This window comes from Taudactylus pleione, unplaced genomic scaffold (genome assembly GCF_031769625.1).
Source record: "Taudactylus pleione unplaced genomic scaffold, aTauple2 ptg000201l, whole genome shotgun sequence".
NCBI lineage: Eukaryota > Metazoa > Chordata > Amphibia > Anura > Myobatrachidae > Taudactylus > Taudactylus pleione.
This window is the reverse complement of record NW_028284603.1, coordinates 9,457,277-9,471,591: the sequence shown is the minus strand read 5'-3', so window position 1 is coordinate 9,471,591 and position 14,315 is coordinate 9,457,277. Positions and strand designations below refer to the sequence as shown.

The following is a 14,315-nucleotide window of genomic DNA, read 5'->3' as shown; positions in this document are numbered from 1 at the left end:
GTATTCATGTACAAGAGCAGAGCAGTGTTACATTCTGCATTAAGTTCTTGTGATCTTGTCATACTTTTAAGTTCATTCATTTTGCAGGTCACTCACGCAGCTATATCGATAATTTGTTCAGATACTGGTGCTTGTGAGGCCGGTATAAGCACTGTGAGAGAATTGCAAATGTTTTCAACTTAAGGATGTGGCCTGTCATCTTTAAGAGATTGTGTTGTGCTCCTGAAATCACAATTTATAATAGATTTGTTTCTTGCTGAACACATGAATAAAAAAATCACACGTTGTGGATTAAACAGCCTCCGATAATTTTAAATATAACATAAATAATAAAAGCAGCAGAAAATCTTCTCAAATAACATTTTGGACAAAAGTAACTACTTTTGAGTGATTTTATACATTTTTGATTATAAACCCTGTGAGTTAATTCGAGGCAACGCAGCCAAGCATCACCACAATGGGGAAGATTCAATTAGTATCGCAGGGCTAAGTGCCCCCAAGCTGATAAAGTGACTTAATCAAACGTGGCACGTAACCTGGGAGATGCATTTTACAGTCACTAATGCCTGGGGCTTAGTCGCAGTAAACTGCACCTCCCATATTAAGTGCTGGGCGCGATTCTGTTACCACACGGTGTTGGATCGCAACTAGCCTTGAAGCACTAGTTAGCGCTGATTTTTGCGCTCACCATCTGGAGACTGCGAGCAGAAACCCACTAGTTGCAGGCTACCAGCGTGAGCAATTCAATGGCTCCGTCCACTTAATCCAGTAGCTCCATCCTGCAATGCTAATTGGAATTCCCCCCCCAATGTTGGCAACTCTCGTTATTATCTACTGGCTAGGATACACAGCGTTGCCCGGGTTGAAGAATGGACCTTGAAGTACTTCTGCAGCCTTAATTTTTTACACTGCAGACCAACATTGGAGACCATGGTATATGAAAATGTGCTTGGAGGAAATTCGTAACTGTCAGTGCCGCGGCTATTAAAAACCCTGACTACCTTCAGCATCCCAAATCGGGGGTACCCATAGTGATCCCCAATGTCTGGACATCTTTAGGCGGCTGCCAGGATGATATCCCGGAAATTCCCTGCACTTTTCCGTACTTACCTTTCCGCCGGGTCCCGTTTTCGCCGGATCCTAATTGAATAATTGGATAAAGCCGGCACGCGGTTGATACTTTATCCCAGTAAAATCGGTTCTGATGGCCCCCCAAAAATTTAATACCCCCCCAATGTCTGGACCGACATTGAGCAGCAATACACACTGAACGATATCGTTAACTGTATCGTTCAGTTACGTCACCTGCCACATCCCTGAAATTGCAGTGCCTGACCATATCATCAGGTTTATTTTTTAGTAGGGGAAAGAGGGATTTTGATACACAGCACTGAGGGAATTATTGGATTTTGTTTAATGGACAATGATATGCTGTACTGTAATGTTTTGGTGAGGGTGCCCCCTAGGAGCAAAAAACCTGAGGTGATACAAATGCAAAAAGAGAAGCACTCCTGTGTGCAGAGGCACACTTCAAAACTATTAGTAACTTAAAATATAACCTTTAATTAGTGTATCTCATAAAATCAAAGGGACTGCATAAGACTACACGCATGAGCTCAACAGTTCATTTGCATATGTTCTTGTTAATCAGAGGAAATATGGCAATATATATCACAGTAATAAAAGAGAAGCTGAAAATATGAATAAATGAAAATAACAATTGATATAAGGTGAAAAAAATTATAAATTAAATTATACATAGTGTTAGTTAGTGATTGTATTTACCACCTGGATAAATATCGGCGAATATATTAGTGAGGATATATAAAGTGTTAAACACACAATTTTAGAATTTACACCTTCAACCAGACCATAAGCCCTTGATATGCAGATGGTTCATGGTTTAGTGAGGTGTCCCTCAAGCAGCTGGGAGTGTGATTCTGTATCAATACTGTAATAGGTATTCTCAGGTAAAATAAATTTTTGTTTGGCGTGTAGATAGTAAATACAGTAGCTGTGTATTTATATGTACTGGGATCTGCTTTCCCCAGTCTTGCCTTGAATCTGACTGGGAATGAGAGTCCTGTGCAACAGCACAATTAAGGTACAACAGAGCTGTTTCTGCTGCCTGCCTGTTGCCTTGGGTTAGCATACTTACCTACCCCAGTCAGGATCTCTTCATGTCAGGCATCCACTGTTGGCATTTCAATCCCATTCCGTCACAAACTAGCAATCTTCTTTGATAAAATCTCAAGTATATTACTTCTGTTTTGTGTGTGCAAGTTATTCAGCAAGAATACATTTATGAATGAGGCCTAGATTCATTAGAATTCATCAACTGTGTGGACAGCATTGCTGTATCTGCTCACACGTTTTCTAGTTTAACATTCTCTGCTTTAAAGTTGAAGTATGCCTTTTAATAGAATACGCTAAATTTCATTGTATATATTAACTCAGTGGTTCTCAAACTCTGTCCTCGGGACCCCCACACAGTTCACTTTTTCCAGGTCACCCAGCAGGAGCACAGGTGAATTCATTACTCACTGACACATTTTAAAAGATCCACAGGTGTCGCTAATTATTTCACTTGTGATCTGTGAGGAGACCTGGAAAACATGCACTGTTTGGGGTCCTGAGGACCGAGTTTGAGAACCTGTGTATTAACTGATTGATTCAAAAGTAAGACGACTTCCCTGCTGTGGGAGTGCTATTATAGTGGTCCTCTATCAACAACATTACCATCTCCGCTCCATAATCTACACTGCTAATTGTAGCTGCCCATCACATGTTCTAGGGCAGGGGTTCTCCATTCTATGGGGGCGATTCAATTGTTTAGCCGGCGGCTATATATTTTTTAAGACGCCCGACAGAGCAATTAAATTTCAGCTCCATCTGAGGTGCAATAGCTGCCAGCGGCGGCATCTCTCAGGAGGGTGCGAGCAAAAATAGTCGAGAAACCCATGGTTAGGACACTCTAACCGGGACTTTAGACGGCGCGTGAGGAGGGCGATAATTAATGAGTGCCCAGAACAGTTGAATTGCAAAACTGGGCGCTCATTAATTATCGCTGCCCACGCAATCGCCCTCTGTGCATCCCCTCACCCCACCCAAGTTTTTGGGATTTTTTTTTTTAAATCTAAGGCTTGCTTACTTATACATTAAGAGGTAGAGAAATAATGGGCTGAGAGGGGGGTAGGAGATGTAGGTGGGGCAGAGAAGATAGCTGAATGCGGGGTTAGAAGACCGGATGAATGTTAGAGAAGTGAAGTATGCTTGAATAGCAAATTAAAGGGCAGCGGTGTAAGATGAAATAATGAATATATAATAAGTGAAGTCTGCTTTGTAGCAAGATTTCTTTACTGCAGTGGCGTTCATCACTTAACTTTCTTTCTCTTCTATGATTTATTATTTATTTATTACCAGTTATTTATATAGCGCACACATATTCCGCAGCGCTTTACAGAGAATATTCGGCCATTCACATCTGTCCCTGCCCCAGTTTAGCTTACAATCTATATTCCCTACCACATGCTCATACACACATACACACTAGGTGTAATTTTGTTAAGAGCCAATTAACCTACCAGTATATTTTTAGAGTGTGGGAGGAAACCCACGCAAGCACAGGGAGAATATACAAACTCCACACAGTTAGGGCCGTAGTGGGTATCAAACCAACGACCTCAGTGCTGTGAGGCAGTAATGCTAACCATTACACCATCTGTGCTGCCCTATGATGCAGTTTCCTGTCCCACTCTCTTCCTCCAAACACAACCCAGACACCTTTCTTCCCCCATTGCTTTCCATCACCTATTCTCCGCATGATGCAGCGAGGCTCTGATGCTGATTGGCAGACACATAGCCAAATAGTGATGAACCTTACATCAGAATGTCACCTGCAATATCCCCCCACTATTCCAGAGGGCAAAGACAAACTGTTTTTGATCCTGTTGAAAACTGGTCAGTGGCAGCTGGATAGCCAGATTCCACCACTTAACATTCCCACTATCTTGATCCTCTGTGGGTACAGTCTCTGTGCATGAGATGAACAGTTAAAGTGGATTTGGTTCAAGTGCGTAGTAACAATAGCTGGCATGTAGCAAGCAGCGCAGGGAATTCCAGGGCTGGCTGGCCTGGCACATCTAGCTGTCAGCTCAGTGGCGGAGCTTAAGGTCAGAGTACAGTCCTTGTGACACATTTGGGAGCTGGATAAGGAAGCATCACTTCCACCCAGCCGTAGTAGATGAGTCATGTAAAAACTGACGCGAACATGATCTTAGTGGTCAGATCAACCAAGGTCATGGCAGAGCAAGAGAGGAGCACACAATCCATGCTGTTGACACAGTGAGTCATCAGCTTCCTTTTTGTCAAAATGTAGCACCCTCTCTTCCTCAGCGGGAACATCAAGTGCATTTGAAAGGCTAACGATAGTGAGAGACCACTGCATAGCTAACCTATAATTCATTAGAGGACCTGCTTATGTTGTGCATTGCATCAGCAAGAACGTCTGCACGGCCTGCAAAAAAATGCAAACACTGCAGAAAGGCCCGGGCGGGCGTCGGTGCAGTGGTGATGAGAGGTGTGTCGGAGGGTCCTTTCAGGTTTGTAGCCTTTGCTGACCAGATGCTTTCAGCAGTTGGCATTCTGTTCCCATCTGTTCTTTTGTCCCGGGTTTTAAAAGACAAACAACAGCAGGCTGGGTTAAAAGGTGACTTCCTCTGCTCCAGAGTTAAGCTATCATTAGCAGCTGCTTCCCAGCTACCTGCCAGATTGATTTATGGAACAAGATAGGGGAGGGGAAGGAGCACAAGTCTTCTATGAATTAAATGGCTTTGCTGTCTCCACTCCACAGTAACTGCAGACTATGGCACTCCCTGCTTGGAGGCCGGGCTTACAAAACAGTGTGTAAATAGTTGTATGGGCTGACCCCAGTAAGCATAGCCTTTTACTTGATCTAGTTTAATATTATTAGTGAGTATGTCCTTATTCTAAATGTAAATGTCAGTAAAAAAAAAAATTTGTGGTTATCTTGATCGTCGTCCTAACAGAATCCCAGGACTAGACCAAATGAATTAGAATTTAAATTGAAGTTAGATATCCACTTTTATATAACATAATAATAAATATCAATTAAAGGGGAGGACTGAAAGATAAACACACGTTACTTGAAGTTGGCTTTGTACATAATCTCCTGTAGCAAGTCTCTCCATTTCTTCCTCAGGACGCATATTGCTGCAAAACATTTACAATGTATTTTATTACCAGTGATTTATATAGTGCACACATATTCCGCAGTGCTTTACAGTGAATATCTAATCATCAGTCCCTGTCCCTGTGGAGCCAACAATATACTGTATATTCCCTATGACATGGTCACAAATATACAATAGGGTTGATTTTTGTCAGAGGGCAAATAACCTACCAATATATTCGTTGATTGTGGCAGGAAACCAGAATACTCGGAGAAAACCCACGCAAGTATGGAGAAAACATACAAACACCACACAAAATAGGGCATTGGTCAGGAATTGAACTCCTGACATAACCAGTACAACAACTGTGCTGTAAGATCAGTTGTTATGGGGTATTTAAAATGTAAGCTTAAGAATTCAAGTTACTAATGCTGGGTACACACAATGCCATATGGCATTCATACATTCGACAAACGACATATCGCATAGAGAATTTACTGTTGTGTACAGGTGATATGTCTGTGAAGTACGTAATTCAGACATTTTATGTTGGCTCTGCAGCACAGCCAATGCCGATATATCTTGCAGATCTATCAGTACATCTGTTTGTGTGTACAGGCAACCCGCCGACCGCCTGTACGCTTGCTGCAGAGACTGCCACTGACTGACATTGTAACTATCCGGGGTAATTTAAATGCCTGCTCAGTTGTGATGTCTGGCCAGACACAATGAGCGGCCGATTGGATAAGCTATACACACTTACTAAATCAGCAGCTGGGTCGCTTAAGTGTGTACCCAGCTTAAGATGCACATAACTAAATGCTGGCAGAACAGCTTAAGCTACTATATTCAGTAACAAACCAAAGTACAGTGAAGTTAGTGAATCGTACATAGGTGGTCCACTTGGCCATCTTTTTGTCATGTGCTTAAGCTGGGCATCCACTATACAGTTTTCTGTAAGATATCTGTCCAATCAGACTGGTTGGAATGAAAACCTGGTAATGTATAGGAACAAATGACAATCGTCCATTTGCTCACAAACACTGGAAAATAGGCAAAAATGGTTGTTCAGACAAATTGGTTAATAAAACACACAAATGTAACTAATTTGAACAGTGTTTTTTGTCCTTTTTTCAGTGTTTAAAACCATATGATCGACTGTCATTTGCTCCCATACATTACCAGGTTTTCATTACAACCAGCCAGATTGGACAGATATCTGACAGAAAATTGTATAGTGGATGCCCAGCTTTACTGAGTGAAATGTATTGCATAAAATACTTCACAACTTGCTTGTACTGTACAATCCTCATAGAATGAACTGTGTATGAAAAGCCTATTCCCAAATCCATCACAGAAATTCCTTCACATGCCCCAGCTTTATTCCTGGGTTTGTGAGAATTCAGCCCTATTGTCTTTCTTTGCTGAAGCTGATGAAGCAACGGACTGTTCTGTGGAGTCTTTGAAGCACAAGGCTCAATGAATAGAGCAGTGTGCCCTTATGCAAACACTGTAAAAAAGTAAACTTGCAATAGGGCAAATTTGGGTTTTTTGGTGTCTTTGGTTTTTTGTCACGCTTTGGATCTTCAATAAAAAAAAATGTCACCCCAGGTTTTCGTATGTATGTACTGTTTAACCCATTTGTTGCCAAACTCCCTTAGTTAATGCTGGCCCTCTCGTGTTAGAGGCGCAGCTTCCTGGAGCTGTTATACGTTTTTGTTTTAGGCTGCAGCTTGCAAATGTCAGATTGTGAAGTGTGCTTTATCTACTTTATGTTTATGTTGTAAGCTCTCTTTAGTAGTACCATCTACACATTTTGTATCCATACGTGCCATCCATCTTTATTGTATGGCCTTACTTAATAGGTTGGTACTTCCTGAGTATTTTGATCTCCCTCGTTCTTGTTGTTTCCTTCGTTATATGTCAGATAATCCTATTATTTTACTTGCATACACTTCAAAGTGTAGATCGGGGGAAATTCAATTCAAGGGGAAGTGCCAATGGGCATCAACGCGATGCCCAGCTAAGCACTAATCTGTCATTTACTGTAGTGCCAATATTGACAGTTTGAGGGAAAACATGCGATGCCAATGGGAGCAATGTGCTGTTCTGCGAAAACACATTGCGCTGATGCCGGCAATTGAATTCACCCATTGGTGTCTCTTTCAAGTAGATTTGTCATTGTGCAGCGATGACCTAGAATTTCTTTTGCTCTCTTAATTGATTATCAACCCATTTTTTTTCCTGAGAGGTGTCCCCAAGAATAGCCAGTGTGAACCTTTATAGAATGGGAGAAACCCTACCGGTGTATCATTTTTTATTTTTTTGCTCCCTTTAATAAATAGACCTTTTATAATCATAAAAATTGGATAATAATTCTAAATATTGGCTCGGTTGCTTCCAGCTTGGCGGTGTCTACTGGTTCATCGTAAATTGATTGGGTGCGTTTTCATCCCTATATGTTCATCCTTTAAAATGGCTCCCACCACTGTGTGTAGCTGCTGGTCTACATTCATATTGTAGAAAAGGGTAGACACCTGCATATAACTGACATATGTGGCTCCAGTAAATGAGTAATTGTCTGATTCCAAACACAGGTTATTTGTAGCCTGTGCACAAGGATTTCCTGAAGGTGCAGGAAATTATACAGGATTTAACAGTCATGTGAATCAGGAAAGGGTGTCATCCAATTCCATTTTACAGCAAGAGCTGGTTAGGTTGGTGGATTCCGAGAAGAGACTGTGTAATCTGCTGTCAGGATTATATTTTCCATAAAGCCTATTTTATTTGCACAGTTCTAACTGCACACAGCTCCTTACAGAGTTACAATAAAACAGTAATCCGGTACAGCAGAGAAAACAAAGGTAGGACTGCACAGCTAGGTAATAATGAGGAGCGGCTTCTGTCACATCTTAAAATGAACAGGGCACCTCTCCCAGAGGCCAAATAGCATCTAATGACCACTACTGCCTACTGCTGGTACAATGTAAACCCTTGTGGGTTGTTTTTTTATTATACTGCCGGAGCTGAAGAGTCTGTGGGCAGAACTATGTTGTCAGTCAGATGTTTCTGTCATTAAACTGATCTCTCACAAGGCAAATACTGGCTAATGTGATTCTACAGATTAGCAGATTATTCTGTGTGTCGTTAAAGCACTCTCTACTGTAGTACACATGCTCAACCTATGGAATGTCCTATGGCATGTGGGAAGTAATTATATATATATATATATATATATATATATATATATATATATATTATAAAAATTATTTTTTTTTTTACGTTAACTGCTATAAATTCATAATTTGAGTTAACTGCAAACACTAAACTAAACTATGGGAAGAATTCAATAGTTTTTTTTGGCACCCGATGGGCTATTCAATTGTTGCTCTAATCGGGTGCGTGTGCCGCAGGCACCAAGATTTCTGATTGCACCGTCCTGAGGTGCTGAGCAGAAATCCACAAAAAAGTCGGCCCAAACTTTTTTGCGGGTTACCGCTCACCACCTCAGGACGGTACGACCAGAAATCTGCGCTACATGGTACTTTAGATGGTGCATTTGGGTGCGACAGACGCGATAACCGATGCACTCACGCCTGGTCAGAGCAACATTTGAATAGCTCCCCATAGCAGTGCGAGGGAAAACTTGCGAGGTCTTTATTGAATGATATGCACACTACACATTTGGGAACGCTACACAGTACTTTAGGTGGGTTTAGCCACTTTAAGCATTTGGGCGCCCATGACTATCGGCGTCTGAAAAACAATTGAATTCCCCACCCCCTCTGTGTTACTGCTCTTTAATATCTGCTCTGGATATCTAAATAATAGGATGAGAACAGCCAACTTCTGTCTGCAGTTTGTAGTCCAAATCACAGGAGCTGGTCATAACCAGGCAACAGTCATTGCGGCTTCATGTAAATGGGCTTTAGATTACAATACAGTTGCATTTGGTTGGTAATTCAAATGTTAAATGCCGTGTCTAGCAGCTTTTCCCTCACACTCAGAGTAGCAGAATCCATACTCTCTCCCAGTCTACGTTGTACTATAAAACATTATTATTCCTTTATAACTATAGAAACACTAGTACATATGGTCATTCTCAAGGCAGTTTAGATGTTGCATGTTATCAGTGTTTGATATCAATATGAAAGTGACCCATGTGTCAGAATACATTGCTGCGTCATAGCACCCTATTACTAACCAGGCACAAACAGTAATATAGAATTGTATTTATTTAGTATAATTATATGCCTTGGGTACTGCAGTGAGAAACACAACAGAATCTGTGAAGAATCACATGTAACACATTCATTCAAATTGTATTTGCAGTATATTCTTTGCTACAACAAGCAAAGTGAACAAAGTTCCAGTGTATCTCATTTTGTTGGCAGCATTAGCCAAATTCTAGTTCAAACTTGGGTTCCTACCACTCACTCCCATGTCACAGGTGGAAACCTCAATTTCCAGTGCCAGGAAGCAGTGCCTGTTATGTTCGTTCCTTGTGTTTCTCTTTGCTCTCTTCCTAAACATCCTGTTTTCTACAATAAGTATTTGTTTTTGCTTCGGTGAATGTATCTTTTTTTGGAACCTTCCGCTGCGGTTTTTATAGTGATCACAATTCCGGTTAGTCACTTTTTATTTACAAAAAAAAAAAAATAATAATTTTTCCATGTTGTGTCCAGCATAAAGAAAAGCAGAACACACTCCTATGGAATCCCATTCAAGTGAATGGAGAGGTATTTTAGAATGAACCTATCTGAAGTGGAATAGCTTCAGTGACTATCCAAAAAATGGCTGGTCTTGACACAGCCTTAAAGATTATAAAATAATTGACCTAAACAATTTTCTATGTCATAACGGATCGTTAGCCACTACTTTCAGACATCCTGGCCATCCCAATCGCCAGACTTCAGACAGTGCACCTTTTTGTTGTGTGTGTGTGTATAATATATATATATATATATATATATATATATACCCACACACACACACACACACACACACACACACACACACACACACACATGGTGTAATGGTTAGCGTTACTACCTCACAGCACTGAGGTCGTTGGTTCAATGCCCACTACTGCCCTAACTGTGTGGAGTTTGTGTATTCTCCCCGTGCTTGCGTGGGCTTCCTCCGGGTGCTCTGGTTTCCTCCTACACTCCAAAAATACACTGGTAGGTTAATTGGCTCCTAACAAAAATTACCCCCAGTGTGTATGTGTGTGTGCATGTTGTAGGGAATATATATATATATATATATATATATATATATATATATATATGAACCAGGTGTATAGTGTAGGATGTTATGCCCTGTCAGATCCGAAGGCAGCATTAGAAAAAATTGTGCTGGCTTTTCCACTCAACATGTTATCGTCGGCTATAACGAATGCTGTCCAAATTAAAACTGTGGATGACCACAATGGAGGACACACTGAACATTTGTTGTGCTATTCAAGCGATTACCACCTGGTGAAAATGTTAGCCACCATACAGCCACACATGGAAGGTCTGCAGTGAATAATGGAAGAACAGAGAAGGAGAAATATACTAAAAGGGGACACAATTTAAATCCGGGACTGCTTGAGGTGTGTTTGAAAACTGATTACAAAATCCTGTGGTTATATATATATATTTTTTCTTTTTTTTTTTAGTTATTGATTGTTTAATCCAGTCAAAACAGAATAGCAGTAAATTGTTTCTTTTACTTTGACTGTGTGTGTTGGGCTCTTAAATGTAAGGTGGGTTTTTGGAACAAGTTTTGGTCCTGTGGCCTTGAAGGTGACACTTGAGGTAAGGCTGTGTATACAGTTTTCTGTGGAACAGAGGTGAATGCTGGCCCAGTAACAGGAAGATGATTGACAGCTTCCTGTTTGCACAGTGCAGAAGATTAGAGCTGCCTTTCAGTGTACAATGGAGTGATGGCCAGAGAAGGGAGTAGAGGAGCCGAATTCCGGAATCATTCTTCTATGCAGCATTACGCACTCTGGCCCACAAAACAAAAAACTGCACTGCCCCATTGTATGAAATGAGTGCTCCAGTTCTCTGTTACATCTGGACAAAACTCTCTTTCCAGATTCAGTATTACTGCAGACTGCTAAATCTCTTGGAGCAGTTGATTTAAAATTCGCTTCTTTTAATGAAGACCTCAACTGGATACCTATTCTCAGTTTTATACTGCTCATCATGTTTTTAATTTTAATTGTGATTTGTTTTTTCCAGTCAAACTAATGCTTTATGCAGCTATTGTTCAGTGTCAACCTTCACACTTTTTGGTTACATTGTATAAAAAGTGTGACACATGTAGCTACGTGGCTTTTTACTTTTAATGGAGCTAAATTTAATTTCCATATCCTGACTGCCTTAGACAAAAGGAATCCTCAGTAAAATCTGTCATCAGTACCTATATGCTCCAATTTCTCTGTAATGTAAACAATTGTCAATATTTTTACTTGTAGAGACTTTTATAGCCATGGTTTTCTCCTATTCTGTTAGACAGAACAGGTCGTCTACGTAAATATGGTTCCATTGGAGAGCTAGGGGCCTCTATTGTTTCGATCGGCTACCTTTTTATCTTCCGGTTTTATGTACAATGCATAAAATAAATAAAAAATATAATTAAACTAGAACACCTCACTGACCAGCATTTCACATGGTCACAGAGGGAAAGATGCCTTATTTCTACTCCTAAACATGCAGACATCTGATGCGAATGGGTATTGCATACAACACATACTAATCACACATTATAGAGTATAAATCAGCCCCTAAATACAGAGTTCTGAGCCCGTATGGGCTGAGATATTGTTAGTCAGTATGTTAGAATTCCCATATGGCCAGTGATTTGAACGTCTTAGTCACAGACGATGTGAATATAGTTGCGGCAGTTAAAAAAAGATATTTTGCGTGCTCTCTGCCATTGTTCGGTAAGCTATTTCCTCGGATTTACAATTGTAGCACAAGTATATGCTAGGCATGCTGATTGCATCAGCTGTTGCGTTTTATTTTAAGCTCTGCCTCCAGTGAAAATACAGGGTAGTGAGCTCAATGGTCTGTAAGTGACCACTGCTAGACCTTAAAATACCACTTCTGCTTGCAGTGTGGGAAATGCGTGTGTTGAATAGTTTTCAGAAAAATCCCCCCAGATATGTATTTATATAGCTTTGAAGGACGGTGAGATCCGCAGTTATAATACAATGTTATAAAACAATAATTTGTAGTTTAATGAGTTGGTCTCTTAAAGGAGAATTTGATTCAGCGCACGTTTGTTAAGCTTCCAGGATGAGTGCGATCCCAATGTTGTTACTGCAGACAATGCTGCGCCAAGGCACTAGTTAGCGCAGTTTTCTGCTCGTGCCTCAGGAGGGTGCGTGCAGAAATCCGCTACTCGCGGAGTTAGAGTAGGCAATTGAATTACAGCAAAGGGACTCATATTGGGAACTTAACAAACTTGTGCTTAGTTGAATTTTCCCCACAGACATTGGTATTGAATGTGGTTTAAGTAATGCATTAGTAATGAAATACAGCTTTGTAAATGCTATTTTGAAGTGTGATATAACTACATATATGCAAGACCTTTTCCCCTGGTCAAAGTTGCCATGGACTAAGGGAAATATATGCACTGTATTAATGGGTTGAGTACAGGATGCGGTCAGAATCCCATGGTTTAGGATACCGACACCTGTCAGTGAGTATCCTAGCGCTAACCCTTCCTCCCTCACCCCGTGCAGCCTAACCCTAACCCTCCCCTGAACCCAATACCTACCATCGGGATTCCGGCGCTGGCATTCTAAGACAGCTAGATATAAACTACATCCCGTATTAATAGCGTCAAAATATTACACAGAAATTGTTTTCGGCCCCTTTCCAGTACCCCTTGCAGTTTAATTTTTCTATCGCCCACACTAGGGTAAGTTTTATCACAGGACTCTTAACCTACCAGTATGTTTATGGTTTATAGGAGGAGGCCAGACCATCCAAATGAAACACGAGGAAAACATACAAACTCCACATAAACACTTAAGAATATAACCCATAGCTCCAGGCAGGACCGTAACTAGGGTAGTACGACCAGTGCCATGGCACAGGGCACCGCAGGGCAGGGGGCACTGTTTGGGCTGGTCTATTTTCCTATTTATTATCATTCTCACTTGTAGTTTCCTCTTCTTTTATCCCCAGCATCTGCTGGCTTCCGCTATCTCTTCCCTGGCCCTTCCACATGAGGCCATGGCCCTTTTTCAGGTGCACTATCTTATGTCCCTATTTAAAAAATGTGGGGGGGAGGCACCAATGCTCTCTCTGCCACAGGGCACCAAAAGTCTAGCTATGGCTCTGGAGCCTCCAGGCTCTATTTAAAAATAAGCAACGGTGGGCCAAATGTCATTGTTTTGGAATCCCAAAAGAACGGGTTCCCCATAGAAAAGTATTGCATATCTTACAAATGGAGTACCCCAAAACAGATTCTGTTACCCGATTGGGAGTGTCAGCTGGCAGTCCTCAGACCTTCATCCGAACTTTTCCGCAGGTATTTTCTGACAAATGCAGAGGTCTTAATGAATGAAAGCTGGGATGTCTCTTGGCTGAAAGGCGGAAATACGCCATTACACATTGTTTAAAGGCAGCTGCATTGAAGAGTGTGGGAAAGGTGAAATATTTCATTTTAAATCCATGCTTTGTGGCTAAAACGGCTGCGCTGGTATTGGTGAGAAGATTCTGAAACACAAATACTGATTGCAGTCCTCTTATCCTGCCACATGCAACCCCCTGGCACACATTGCAGATACTTGTAGCTAAAACAGTTTCTTAAATTCTTCAAAGTTCAAGCATATGGAACTCCTTACAGGTGTCTGTGCATGTTAGTGTTCGGTCCCAAGTAGGCACTGAGTACTTTTAATATAATTACAATGTAATTTACAGGACACTTCCTCTCCATTCCAGTCAAAAGATCAGGTAGATTTTAAATCTGCACCATGTTTTTGGAATTAATTGTTTTAAAATTCATCAGCAATACACACAGTACTTCTGTCCATACTCTGATGGGTCAAAATAGTATATGCTGCTTTTAAAGGTCCATCTGGTGTTCTCAACAATTAAGATGTGCACCTTATTCCCTTCC

General features: G+C 41.0%; 1 protein-coding gene across 1 annotated transcript in view; it reads left to right on the top strand.

The window, feature by feature from the left end:
• SPRED2 (sprouty related EVH1 domain containing 2) overlaps positions 1 to 14,315 on the top strand; it is a 92,029-nt gene that overhangs the window by 64,599 nt on the left and 13,115 nt on the right. The window lies entirely within an intron of this gene.